Below are 15,294 nucleotides of genomic sequence, written 5' to 3' on the forward strand. Positions count from 1 at the left end.
CAGTGGTGTCAGAACTGAGGCTGCGGTGTGCAAACTGTGATCCAGATTCGACCGTTTCCACAACTATTTTTATCGCTCGCTAATTAGCGAGACTTTAATTTCTGCTCCGTCCTCCAGACGGACCACAGGGGGTTTAACACTCCACAACCTGACGCGCCCCACTCCTCCCCTTGCCTCCACCTCCATCATCGTGTCGGTGGTGATGACTAAAATCGAGCAGTAAGTTTAATAGCAGTTGCAGGTGAAAACTTAATAAACACATGTTGTAGCAATTAGAAAGTTGTGAAATGCAATAGATCAGGATTTGTGGGTACAATAGCAACTAAATATGACTCTCTGTATTTGTGAGGATGATCAGTGAGAGCATGTACGCCCCAGCGGAGTTATATTCTCTGGTGTGTTTGGTCATTCACTGGAAAAAAATTTTTTTTTTAAATATCTTGATTTTTTTTTTTAAATTGAAATGATTTAATTATGCAGGATTGTGTTCTATTTTGTTTAATGCAGTCTCTGCTTTTTCTTTTTAAGAATAACTGTTAACCGTTGTTATATTTCATTTGGTATCAAATGTGAGAAATAAAACATGGTGGTGAATAAGTCACATCCATGTGTGATTATTTCTTCAAATTTCCATGCTGGTCCTTCATTCATGCTTCCGTATACGTCTAAATCCTGCAGTCATTAGAGGCAAATGTGCTCTTCGCCTTCACATGCCTGTGGTGAGGTGCATCTAACCTACCAATATCTATACCAGTGGAATCTGGGAGCTCTTTTTTACATTGATATTATTTACAGAATAGAAAAGTCTATAAACCAAAATGTGTGAGTGACAAAAAGAGCACAGAATGAACAGAATTAACCGCAAAGTGGGACGAAGGTGCAGCTTTTTCAGTTTGTACCTTAATTTTCCCAACTCTGGACTTTGTGTCTCTTTAATTGTCTTCATATTATTTTATAAAATGTCCCAAATTCTATAAAATCTTTCGTTTCCAAAATCTGCCTTGAGTATAGAAAATATTGTACTTTTTAAAAAAAGTCTTCGTATGTTAAAATCTCTTTCTACAGTGTCTTCTGTTTCGTAAAAAAATGGAAGTGTGTCAAAGAGGCACACAGACACAAACAGCAGCGCTGAAGCATCCTAGTTTTTTTTTCTTTCTTTTTTCTTTTTCTTTTTTTGAGTTAGATGAGTCGGAGGCTTTAGCAGAATTCCTCACAGAGAATTCATCCAATAACTGTTGGAGGGGGAAAGACAAGAAATTAGTTTTCTGCTCTCTACTGATATGAAACAATATGAGCTGTACTGTTTGCTGTGTGTGCGTGTGTGTGTGTGTGTCACCCAGGGCTCTTCATCTCTCGTGCTCCTCACAAAAGATTTCAAAGCACCAGAAGAGAGAAAAGTTTCGGTGCATCTTTGAACTTTAGCTGCCAGTCGGCACATACTTTACCTCCCGTCTCATCTGCAGTCGAGAAACTGTTGCAGGTTCACGTCTGTAATAAGCTCACACGGGAAAACTGTAAAATCCGATTTTCCTGTTTGCTGTGGTCTCACATCTGATGGTTCATGACCGTGTCAGATCTGCCCCTCTTCTTTTACAGTGTGTGCTTCACCATCTGATTCGTGTCTGATGTCTGGCTCTGAGAATGGTCAGATTGTGTTCACAGGTGCAACACCTGCCTACAGCTGCTGGGGCCTGCGCCCCAACCTCACCCTGCAGCCTGCAGCTAGATGTGCTGGGTCTTCTGGCTGCTTGCAGAGATATTCAGGTAAACATAAATATCAGGTGTTACGTGAGGGTCTGAGACACAATATGCATCACACATCTATAAATCTAGGCAATACATTTTTACATGTACTGTAGTTTTAGTGCTTGTTATAGCCTGAGGCGCCTGCTGTAGTTGTGCCCTGTGGCATTGCCCTCCACCCACTCCCAGGTACCACCCATGTTCCTTTGGAGCCAGAGAGCAGCTGACTCCACTCAGCAGTCCACCCTCTGAGTATTTCAGCTGAGGGAGAGGAGCTGGAGCAGAGTGCCTTTGTCTGGAGAGTGTGTGGGCTTTTTATTTGACACCCCCCCCCCCTTTTTTTTTTTTTTTTTTTTTTTTTTGGTAGCAGCTTCAATGTTTTCTTGTACTGTTTTTTTAAAACAGTGGTTTAGCAGTGTCTTTCACTTCCCAGCCCCCTTTTCCCATGAAAGTATTTAGCAACAGTTAAACACACACTGGGATTGTTGCTGTCACGTTCCCACATCCTCCTGACCTTCTGTGGAGCGTTCAACCCAGCTGAGCCTCCTGTTTGATGGAGATGCACCAACTTCCCAAGAAAACAAGTTGTTTAAATTAACTTTGTGTCGGGGCTAGCGGCTTGGACTCAAGCGCAGGCAGCGGGTTGCGTTCAGTCTTTTCATTTTATTATACATCAGGTGCTATTTACAAAAGTGAGGGATTGGGGAAGGGCTTCCACAGGTCCACAGATAGAAGAGGAAAGGGATGGATGCTCCAAACACACAGGGTCTCAGCCGCTCCTCACACTCTGCTCTCGTTCTCAGCTCACTCACGCTCAATTCACCAGATTGCGCGGAAACAGGAAGGGACCGGGGATCTGGAGACAGGAAGGAAAGCAATCACTAACGATGCGTGACACAATTCACTAATCTACAAGCTGGGATTCTCACTAACGTGGTGATTCAATATTCCAGCGACGAGAGGCTCTGAGCTGCTGCCTTCAGTAGGGTCCGATAGTGGTGATAAGCTACAGGTGATTGATTAGCGGCAGGTGCGCATGCCAAGGGCAGGAGCCCGAAGAGAGCTCCGCCCCGGCTGAGTGCTGCTGGAGCAGGAGGGAGAGGAAATGAAAACAAAACAAAAACACATGAAGCCTAGCAGGGCTGGCCGGGGAGACACAGGGACCATGACACTTTGCATCAGGATGTTTCAGCTTTGAGTACACAAAGGTCAAAACATCTACAATGAGTGATCTGAAAAGAAGTTAAACCTGTTGAAAACAGCAAGTTTTCTTTTTTTGAAGCTCCCACACATCCACAAATACGAACTTTCACCCAGGGAAGCCAGAAAATTTCTGGGACTCTTGAAAAACGTTGACATTGATCTGCTGTTGGAGCAGCTGATGATGAAAAGCCATCCTAAGAAGCTTTAGTGATGATTTGCTTCTGATCAAATTAAAGTGCTGTAGATGCTTCATCTATTCATCCATGCTCAAATGGAAACTACTGGAGTAGCAAACACACAAAATAACCTGGATCACAGCAACACTTATGAGACATGATTTATTTTTTGTTGTGTTGCTTAAAACGTCACAAAAAATGATTTAATGAGGCTCATGTGCTTTTACATAAGTGTCACATCACCACCGACTGTGGTATGAGATGTCTTAAACCCATCCTGTGTAGAGCTTTTGAGACTGATGATACTGAATGAATAGTGTTTTCTCATTTGTATATTGTATGTATAGTCTACAAAAACGGTCGTCACTCCATCATATTTGTGAGAAACATTTGAGCTCGTTGTCCCGGATGTTTGGGACAAGACGTTTTTACCTGCCGGCTCTCATCGTCTCACTGCCGCTCCGAGCAGCAGCAGGAGCACATTAGCGTGTCGGCTTTCGCCTGTTATGCAAAAACAGAGGGGAAAAAAGGCCTTCTAATAACGTCTGCTGGCGGAGGAGAGGAGAGACAATAACAGAGAACACATTCAGACAGATTGCCAACATGAGGAGCAAAGTGACTGCGGAGTCTGAGGGGAGTAATATTACAGCCATTTGGCTAATAGCCACTGCGCTCGTTACAGAGGCTTCACACAGACAGAACAAACAGTCTGAGGGAGAGGAGAGCTGCTGAGACGACGGCAAGAAATCAGAGCATTTTAGCCAGGTGAGAGTGCCGTCAGTCAGCAGGTGTGAAATGAAAACTGCACCCTCCAGGAACTCTCACAGAAAAACTCCCTCACCTGCTGCATAATAGGCAGGTATTTATTCGATATTTTACCAGAGGTCACTTTTTAAACAAGCAATGTCTGACGCACACACACACACAAAACCAAAGTGTGATCATGAAGATGCTTGAAACAAACTGGGTGTGTCACCTGAAATAGGTACCGCCCCAAATCTGTTCTGCCAGACTCCCTCAAAACTGCAAAACAGCACAAAATGCCCATTAATGGAAATAATGAGCAGTGTAATGTGGACTGTGGGGTGTAGTGAGTGCACAGGTGCAGAGCAGTTAAAGAGGGGTAACACACTCAAATCAGTCATTCAAAGTCATTCATGTATTTACAATATAAAACAAAACATTAATTAAAAGTAAGTTTAAATAGAAAAAAATACATAAGAACCAACTTAAAAAAAAAATCAAATATGACCCAGTTGTGACCTAAGTGAGAATTCGGTACAACCAGCAGCTCTAAAAACAACACATCCTGAAATTCCTCCTCTAAAGGAAGAGGTCCCGTCCCTCCTGGCAGCAGCTGCCTGCCTGCCACTGCACACTGTAGGGCCCTGGTGCATCTACCCCGTCGGCTCGTCAACTCCTGCAGGTGCTTCAGCAACAAGTGGACCCACTTTTTCATGGCTCTGTGCCTCCAGCTCCTGCTGCAGTGTCATAGTGTGTCCTTGTAAAAACGCACTGACCCTTCCAGGGCCTCCCTGCCATGGCTGCCACTTAAAATTCGTCATTGTCCTTTTTCTATGCTTTGTGGCTCTGCTGTGTGGTTCTCTCTCTATAGTGCTCTCTTTTAAAGACTTCTAAAGACTGCTGATATATACAAGTTTAGGAGCACGTATACATATATAACATCTTTCTTCATACATCATGTGTTCACATGCCACTGCTGCATTAAATTTGGTTCTCCTTTAACAGGTTATAGAAAATGGATTGATCCATGATCGTGGCTTTGATAGCGCTTTCTTCCTGTTAAAAGGAAGTTTTTCCTTCCTATATAAATAAAATTGGATCAAACCCTAAAAAAAAAATTAAACTCTGCATCATATTTTATTGTATGTATTTGTTTGCAGCATGAGCAGCTTGGATAGTCGCTGCCTTCATATGATGGTTCCATTTCTTTAGTGCCAACTTTGGGGGTAAAATATTTGCAGGTGCATACAGATTGTTATGAATCTCACCCCACACGTCCCCAGAAATATTTGGGATTCATTAACGAGAAAAAAATCAGACATGATTTGGATGTCTTAAGTCTATTCTAGTAAGCCTAAGCATACTGAGAAATCTTGAACTTCTAAATATGTCAGGGATTTAAAAAAAAACAAAAACAGCTAAATACTTGCTCTAGTGAGTATTTGTGGCAGCAGGATGGTATATTTGAAAGTGAGTCAAAATAAAGTCTACTGTGTGTTTATGTTCATGTTAATGAAAGAATGCATCGCCCAGTCCATTCACAGAGGAATGAGACGTCAGGCTCCAGACACACACAGTCCTTGCTGGTAGGACACGTTCACTGCCACGTGAAAAATGTAGATTATTGCTGAAACCAATAACTAAAGAGCTGAAAATGGGAAATCTGACAAGTCCAAAGGAAAAACGTGAAATCTGATCCAGTTCAGGCTGCATGTTTTAAAAGATGAACTGCTGGGAGATCTGGGATGGGGGGTATTCCCACCACAGATAAAGAAACTTTCCAAAGATTTTTCATCACAGCAGAGAAGAAACTTCAACTCACAGGAAATCGGCTCGTCGGGTGGGTGTGAGAGGAGAATGACTAATTATGAGCAGAATGAATAAGGCCATGCGGCTCTATAACTCAGCCTCCAATCTGATATTTAGAGGGAGTCATATTGAACTGGTGACGTTTTTGATTGGTAAGCACAATATTTACTGAGTAATATTTACTGAGTAGTGCCTCAGCAGCCAGCTCTGCTTATTAGAGCAGATTTCCAGGCTTGGCGGGCGGCGGCGGCGGTTTGGCAGTCGAGGCGCTCAGATGTGGATGTGAAGGTAAATTTTGCCGCCGCCCTCGGCTGTCACGGGGAATACGGATAATTCACTACAGGAGAAAATGGCACAGATTGCAGATTCTCCTGAGTATACAGGGTGTGTGTGCGTGTGTGTGTGTATGTGTGTATTCTCATCGTGCTGCAATTCTGAAGAAATGCTGGCACTCAAACAGAAATCAATGCTCCGCACATGTAACTTGTTTGTGGTTTTGTTTTCTTCTTTGTCGTCTTTTTGTTTCTCGCTCGATGTTCTTTACCAAACTCCACCGCACCGACGTCTTGCTCTAAACCGCAGTGGCTGGCTTCACCTCCCAAGGAAAGAAGAAAGCACAGAGATTAGATGGGCCCAAACAGTTTGGGTTGTAAATCCCTTCCCTTCAGACCAGCAACATTTCTCTTTTTCTACTTTTCTGTTTACTGAAATTCTCTGGAGACGTTTTGTGCCAGAGAATCGTCAGGAATTACAAAATCAACACTTTCTAACAAAATAAAGGATGGATCGTTTTTCCTGTCACCAAACGCTCGGTTCGTCTTTGGGTGTCTCTTGATGTTTGACTGATATGTTTGTTCATTAGGGACTTGGCTGTCTGTCATTTTGCAATACAGGAATGCTCAGAAAAATGAAGTTGTCACCTCTTCCAGTGCCACACACACTAAGTGCATAATAGTAGCACGACAGGAGCGCACAGGATCACAGCTGCAGATTTCAGAGGGAGATTTTAGTCACTGCCAGGTGTTGCCTCATCATTGCGTTTTCAAGCTTTGTCGGTATCAGTGTGTCATAAGTGTGGAATTTCGGTATGTGAGTATTTCAGTCACCGTATTTGAAGAGGAAGGTCATTTTCTCTTTTATAATAAAGAGAAATGGTGAATAAGTCCTTTAGGGGCTCAGTGAGCATCAGTCGTTGTCAGAAAGACGTCACAAACAGGAAGAAGCAGCTGAAGTTTAGCACTAGTAGCTAGCTACTGTGCTAGCTCACATCATTTTCCACGCTGGAAAATTCCAGTCATTTTTCTTTCTTTCCATATGAAACTTCGTGTGAGTTTTGTTTTTGACTAACAGGGTTAGCTTTAAGTTGCTTTAGTCATTTAGTGTATTAAATGGCTAATTTCTGTTCAGTGGCACTGATCATACTCTATGATTTGATTTTGTATGACGTTAGCCTTTTGTGCCATCAGATGGCCCATCTCAGCCTGGCCTCCCTTGGACATGTGGAAGTGTAATACAGCCTCCACCACATTTAGTGGGGTTCCTGTTTTACTATGTTACAGTCTTCAGTGAGGAAACTGCGGATGAGACCATTTTTATTAAAATGTCAACTAAAGCCTGAAAAGATTTGAGCTTTTGTTTCCTCCACCTGCATATTTCCATTTAAATCTGCATAATGTCCCATCAACACAACCTCAACATCTGCTGAGCAAAAAGTCTCCTATTTCTGAAGCCGGATGATTTATCACTTTTAGCAAGAGATACATGAAGTGCTGCCTGTTGCTGTGAGAAAGCTTAAGAATCAAACTAAACAGACTGAACATCTTTTTATTTTATAGTTAAAGGACTAACTAACTAACTAAACTGTACATGAATCTGCTGGTGTGGGCCTTTAGCCTTGGAACAAGAGCTACAGCACCCGTGAGAGGTTTTTCCCCGTTTTTCTCCTACCTTAGAGATCAGAAGAGAAAAATGTGATTCTTCCCTCACACACACACACACACACACACACACACACACACACACACACACACACACACACACACACACACCCCGACATACTTCATTCTTAAAAATAAAAGACAGCCACAGAGGATACATCTAATCTGGTGGGTTTCATCATTTTCATCATTAAAACGAGGAGAAACGAGTCTCAAATTCTCTGGAAGTCCATGTTTGAAGAGAAATGTCAAAACCTTGGACCGTGAATAATTTCTAACGAGCAGCTCCCTGTGATATTTTGTTGACCTATAGCTTCAGCAAATATCCATGAAATCAAATCCATTTAAGAACAAATCAGACTAACTGCACAGTAATCAACATTATTCTTTGTTACTGTCGAGCTCCAAAGAAAAGATAGCGCCCTGCCCTGCTGCTGTGTCTGAAAGTCAGGTCTTACATCAAAAATGAAGATGGAGCAGTGAGTCCCTGTCCGCCGGGGGTAGTGTTTCTTTTCTTTAATTATTTGACTGAACCTCTTTCTATGTAATCACAAACAGAGCAAGTCAATGCACTAGATGGAAGATTATGTACTTGAATATTTGGCAACACAGGAGCTGGTACTTAAAGAATAAATAATTAAAAATTCTTTCTTTATGGATGCTGTGATTTCCATTTGCTGCGATCAGCTGACCAGTGCTGTTTCTAAGGTTTTCTGCTGTTGGACATTTCAGACATTTTACATTATAAAGGTGGAATTTTCATAACAAATAACATCATCAGCTGATATGCAAATCTCAGCCAACCATAGATCTGTCTCGAACCAGGGGTCACCTTCAAACACCTCTATTCACTTACTTGGACAGATTTTATTTTAGCCATCAAGGCAAATGAAAACTGCACCCGGTAAACTTTTCTGAATTGGTTTGCATTGGTTTGCTACTCACCAGTCTGTTCTGCACCATCCAAAATACTAAATACCACAATACTGCAGCTGCCCAGTTTAACCTGCTCTAATCTTTGAATACTCTTCAGTTATAATGCCAGGAAAAAACAAACCCAAGAAACAAAACATCAATGCACATGCGCTACAGTCAGCTGATTTCAGCTCATGTGCTGGAGGGGGGAAGTATAGCCACACAGGTTTAGAGGGGTGGAGATGAAGGACAAGAGTGTTGTTGTAAAGTGGAAACTGCATCAAGCAAAGAAACAACCACATTATACTGCTAACACACTTTCAACTTTTTATAAGCACCTACACAGAGAGCATGCTAATGCAAAGCTAGCCCAGTACCCAGAGTGATAATCAGTGATGAGCGTTCAGGCTTGTAGCCTCTGTTTCTACCTGTTTGTGTTTCTGAAGTGGAATAACTCTGTCGATGCTTTAAAGTGTCTGTGCTAGATTTGGTCTTTGCTTTGTTTCTATATAAAAAAAACACTACAACAATATCGTATGTGAGTCCTCATTAGGATTGGGATTTGTGTTGATGTGTGGGGCTGTAGGCTGAGGTTTATTGTTAGCTGATGACAGAGTAACAAGAAAGTAATAACAGAGCAGTGTAACACTTTCTTCAGTGAATAATTAGCATTAACGTACTGCATTACTTTTAAGAACAGCAACAAGTGATGTGTAATACATTACTTTTCTTTAGTAATGACGTCAACACTGGTAATCAGCTCCTCCATGGCCAATTCATTTCAATTCAGATTTATTTAACTAGCTTGAACAACAACAGACACTTCAAGGCACTTTTCATTGTAAGGTAAAGAAAGAAGCTCCAGCAATCAGATGGCCCCTATGTGCCAGCATTTGGCAACAGCAGGAAAGAAAAACTCCCTTTTAACAGGAAGAAACCTCAGCTTTAGGACGTATCTTTATTTGCCCCTTCCTGAGCCTAATGTTAGCCAGAATGTTTTTTAATGTGTAACCCCAAAGCGTGAGCTAATGTTTTAAAGGTGTATCTGAAGCTGTGAAAAACTCCTCTGTCCAAACTTTTTTCATGCCAGATGTCAACATGAAAGAAAATGTGCAGAAATATAAGAGCAAAGTAAAGTTTCTATTCAAATAAATCAAAGTCTTAACAAACCTCATAAACTAAAGGCATATTTATTCAACTATAACATATAGAGGAATGAATGAAAGCCACTGTATTTTGCAACATTACATTTTACATTGGTGAGATCTCTTTTTGTAAGAATCAATATGCTCGGAGCTGAGAGACATAGATGGAAGAGAGTGGGAGGCACTGGGTATGCTGAACAGTATATATTATGAATGAAAATAAGGCCAGAGAAGGATGCCAAATATAATCAATCAAATAAGGAGTTTGACAGCAAGGTAAAGAACCGAGGAGAGGAGAAAACTAAAATGAAGGAGTGAGAATGAAGGAGAGGAAAAATAAAGGAAAAGGACTCGGGGGTACGAGCTAGAGGAAGGAGGAAAGGTTTGTCTGAGGAGTAGCAGGAGGAAGGGTGGCGTTCAGTGCATCACTGCAGCAATGGAAGAGAGAAAAATGGACTGAATGGATAGACAGAACCGGGAAAGGAGGGAAGTTCACCCATGCAGGGTCAGTGGGAGTGAAGGGGAGTACGAGGGAGGAGGAGGCACTGCGCTGGGGGATATTATCCATCAGAATCACCCTCTCCTCCCGTCGAGTGATTGATACAAGTGCTGCCTCTGGAGGCCCTGAGGGGAGCCCCACCCCCTCACCCCTTCCATCCATTCATCCATCCATCCCTCCTTCCAGTTCTTCACCCCTCCTCTGTTTTCGCTCCTCAGCAGGCTCCTCAGTGGCCTGCCCTGGGGCCGACAGTGATGGAGAGAGGCCGCGAACATCAGAGACACAAGGGAGGAAGGGAGACCAAGGAGGAAGGAGGGCTGGTACTGTCCGAACTGCAGAAGCATGCACCATCTCATGGTAGAGCTTGTCCACTTCCTCTAGCTATCATGACCTCAAGGAACACACACTTTCTGTCATAAAGGAAAATTATATAGTCTTGTAAATATTGCTGGGTTTATTTCAGAGCATGAATGTGAATGTGAATGATTCTCAACTCTTTTCAATCTAATGTTTTCACTTCAAAAGAGGGTCCAAATGCAGCAACACGAGGGGAGAAGTCGGCTTCACTCGACTAAAGACGATACAAGATCACTAAAGTACAAACAAACAAAGAGAGTCAGCAGACAAACCGCAGCAAAGGTTAATCTAATGAGGGATAAGCAATCGGAAAGGCCTGGAACGACACAAACACAGGAAATCACACCAACAAAGATACACATGGTAAATATTATCACGATGAAAGAGAAAACCACAGTCAGAAAGGTTCAGCTCACTTTGGTTAAATACATCTTTTGTGTGATTTTTGTGGGGAGACAGATATTTTTTCAGATCTGAGAAGGAGAACATGTTCATGCTTGTAGCTCTGTAGTTCAGTTAGTTCATTTAATTTCAGTGTTATTTATACAATATAGTTCGATGCTCTACCAGCACACTCCCAGTGATGTCAGGTGGGTGGGTGTGGGACTTCTGACAGACCTGGAGCAGGTAGAGGTAGTTATATTTTACCAATTAAAAACAAAACTTTGCACAAATTTTAGCTCCCATCGTCAGCTGCTCTCCTGATTCAGACAGGAATAATAAGCAAGTAGTGTCCTAAAAACAAAAGCCTCTCAGTTATCTCAGGTAACAATTCAGCTGCTTGACCAGTGGGAAAAGAAATCTTCCCACCATCTCATTATGTCCCATAAAATGCATAAAACCATAATTAATGCATTAATGTAAATGGCTCTTTGTAATGCATAATGATCCTGAGGGTGATCTTGGTCCCTTTAAACAACTTGAAGTGCATCTACAGCGGCTCTTCTTCCTCTGCAGGATGGTGCAGGTTCAAGTGAGGGTCGTGTTTTTAGTAAGAGCAGCCATTATTCCCTCTAACTGTGAATTTGCATGAACCCGCCGAGGTCAAGTTTGTTAGCTGCTGTTAACGCTGCCGTCCGGCTCTCTGCCTCCTACTCTGCCGCCACTTCACCGCCACGCAGAAAGGAGCTATTGTTCGTCATTTTGACGGAGAGAAGGGAAGGAAAAAAGGCACATAACTGCAGGCGCTGTGTGAAATGTTAAAATGGAGATTAGCCCGGCCACCGCAGATCTCGCTTATAATGATTAAACATCGCGCCTTGCATTTCAATGGGAACACTTGTGGCTGCGAGCGCTCTGATAAGGCTCTGGTTTAATTCACACATACACATGCAACATTTAGACCAAAGAAAAGACATGCTTTCAGAGGGGGAGCAAGCGCTGGTTTGTTTAGATGCTTGGCTACGGAAGCCGCCTCTGTCAGAAGAAGAAACACGACTCCAACAGAAAATCAAATGCAACCCCTCTAGCCTTAAAAATTCTCAGAGAAGCTTATCAGCGTTGTTTTAATTCTAGCACGTTATCGGTCGTTTTACGTGGTTAAGAAAGACAATAATGCACTATGAAGTGGAGCGCTTTGCAAAGAAAATGGCAAAAATTCATTAAACCTGACCCAAAACTGTTTTATTGATATAATTATAGTGACATCGTGCAGCAGTACATGATGACACTAAATGCAGTGTAATTGAATTAATCAAATGCAGTGGGAGACGTAATCAAAATAAACCGTCTGTATGCTCTCTCCATTAGAGGAACAACATCACAATGAGCTCTTTATCCAAGGCAAATATAAATTTTTAAGCAGGGATCAGCCTCTCTCCAGCTTTACTACCGAGGCAAAAGTGCCTTCACGAGTGTTTAACTTTGTAATTGCACCACATTCGCGTTTGGTGATTCCTCCACAGTATGCCCAAAGAAAAGAGTGACTCAGACGCTTGCGTCTTATTATAATATATCGTAAAAATTGTTTCTTGTTAATCGAGAATGAGTGACAGCAGTGAGGGAACGTGGCAGCGAGCCACTGATTTACCACTGAAGTACTTTTGTAAGAAACTTAACATCTGAACATCTGTCACAACATATTTTATAAAACCCAATTTTTGCACTGCTGATTCATATTTATAAGAATTAATTTGAGAAGAATGTAGCCTGTACATTCAATTCAATGACCCAACAGTAGGAGGACAATGTGTTCTCATGTTAGACGGTAAAATCTTCACCAAGAATTGTCCTTTTTTTTTAAGTGTTTAAAACCACATTTTAGAAATGCCCTTTTTGCTCCCTTACCCACCTTCAGGTCGTATGTCAATGATCATTTTCTAAGTTAAAGTTGTTTCTTGTTCAGATCTGCTTTTAAAATACTGAGATGGCAACAAAAAATGCAAGGCTTCACAATGGGACTCTGCTCATAGGCTAATGCCACTTAACAGCCAGAAGGCAGCACCTCTCTGTGGCAGGAAGTTTTACAGAACAAGGTATTCTGTAAGAACCTGAGAGAACCAGCACAGTTCAGCAGCACTTTGACCTTGATATTGACTGGTTGTATGGCAGCTGTGTCAGAATAAACTGAAGCAATATGTAACTACATTTTGCACAGGAAAGAAGTCTGCTGGTGCTAGCACTGCAAGTGATTGTCATAATGGACGTTAATAAGGACTCAGGAGCAACTGGCGGTTAAATGATCTTTATTACAAAAGGAAACACCAAGGAATTAATTAAAGGCAGGAATAACTGACTCAGAGAAGTGCTGCTTGACTGGAACGAGGCAGGGTTTTCTGTTGGACAGGAGAACAGCGTTAAAAGAGGTCCAGGTGAGTGTGGGAAAAAAAGACCATGTTGACAGTGTTTATTTTAGGAATTTGAGTTCTTACTTGGTTTTCCTTCAGTGTAAACGTGGTGGAAGTGTGCAGGTGAGGAGTGAAGGAGCGGTGGAGAACAAGGATGTCAGCAAAACTGTTTCCTGCCAAATGAAGCGCGACTAGCTCGAGTTGAGCAGGTAAGTGAGGCGGAGCTATTTTGAGAAATGGAGGCATCTGACTTCAGCCATCGAAACCTTTACTGGAAAATGAGAATAAAGCAGGATCACCAAGAAAAAAACGGTTACCTTGATTATCACCTGATAGGTAGCAATAATCTGGCAAACATTGGAGTGCCAGTAGGCCCTTAAATACTGCAAACCTTAATTAGTGGAGTTCGTCTGAATCCCGGCAGCATCAGCACCGCCCACAGGGCGGGCCAGCGAGAGAGCCCGGTCCACTGCTCCACCTGAGACTTCGGGGAAACAGAGAGAGGAAAAATGGAGAAAACCCTCCAACCCACAGAAACCATGACAATAATACCCACACTTAGCAAACTAATTATAATGTCTAACCTCATCTATTAAATCGCATGCAGTTTTGACTGTTAAATTAGTCAATTAGATTTCTCTCTCTCCTTTAATCAGCTGATCAGGAAGGGGACGCCCCCCTGGAAAAACACTGTGTACACAGAAGTAGAGTCTCTTTTTTTTTATTTCTTTTATTTCTTTTATTGCTTGCCTATGGAGGGATTACATTGTTGAATCAGTGCTGCAAACTAGTTTAACACACCCAAGAAAATGCTTCCAGGGATTTTAGAGTTGCAATGCGGGAGGGGCGTGTGCAACTTGTAAGCGAAGTATAAAAGCGGCTTCCACATTAACTATTAAAAATGCTGCTTTATTTGCTGGGGGCAGGAAGTGTTGTTTGTTCCTGCAGAGCATTTTTGCTGCTTTAAATTGGATGTATGCTAACGTATTGTTTCAGGGTTAATTCCATGATGTGCTTCTTTAGCTTCAGCTCTTATTTTCCTCTTTTATGATGCCTTTGGTTGCATCATCACATCCTCATTACAGTCATTACATGGGAACTACACAAAACTCTCTGTGTCCCGTTGGCCCCTATTGCTTTCATTTTTTGGGGGAAAAAAATTGCTTCCCAAAAATGTAACACCACCATCCACTTCTCCTCTCTAGCCTCCTCTGCGTCTTCCAGCTCAGACTAGAGTGTGAAGCAGGCTGAGAGAGGCTGCTGATTGTGGAAGTCTCAGCTCTCGAGTGTTTAGAGGATGCCTCTTTATGTTTCTGCCCACTGTGATTTTTAAAATTCATTTTAGAATCTTTTAGAGAACCCAACCTTAACTATCATAATCATCGTCATCTTAATGTGCCACTGTCACCTTTAAATTGAAGCTTCGGCGTATTCGATTTGTTCTGTTCCCTCTAATTTTCCTGCTGTTCTCTGCGGTTGCTGCTGCGACCTGCTTTCACTGCCGAGAATCAATACGGTTTTATCTTACATTATTATGTTATCATCTACTTCCCATTCTAGGTATGCTTTACACCCCTGCCTCAGCAGAACCACACGTAGAGATGAGCTGGGGTCAATGGGAGAAATGAAGAGAATCTGAGAGACAAGAAGAGAAAAGGCAAGAACAGAAAGGTGAACGAGTGCAGGTAGAGGAGGAAGCAAATAGAAGACAAACTAAACTGTGAGACCAAAAACACAAAAGCAATGTTGGGAAACAAGATGATGATTGCACTGATGCTTTTGTGTCTACATGTTGAATCTGAAGTTGTTGGAGAGCCCAGCATGCAGTTGTTTTGGTCTGTTCACAAACACCTTCCTTGGCATGATGGCTCTTTTTCTTTTTCAACAGAAAGTGGCCCTGAAACAGGTTTGAGACAGCACTACCTCCGAGGAACACACACACACACACACACACACACACACACACACACACACACACAC

The sequence above is a fragment of the Haplochromis burtoni genome, unplaced genomic scaffold (genome assembly GCF_018398535.1).
Source record: "Haplochromis burtoni strain Fernald_Lab_line unplaced genomic scaffold, NCSU_Asbu1 Contig_150, whole genome shotgun sequence".
NCBI classification, from domain to species: Eukaryota; Metazoa; Chordata; class Actinopteri; order Cichliformes; family Cichlidae; genus Haplochromis; species Haplochromis burtoni.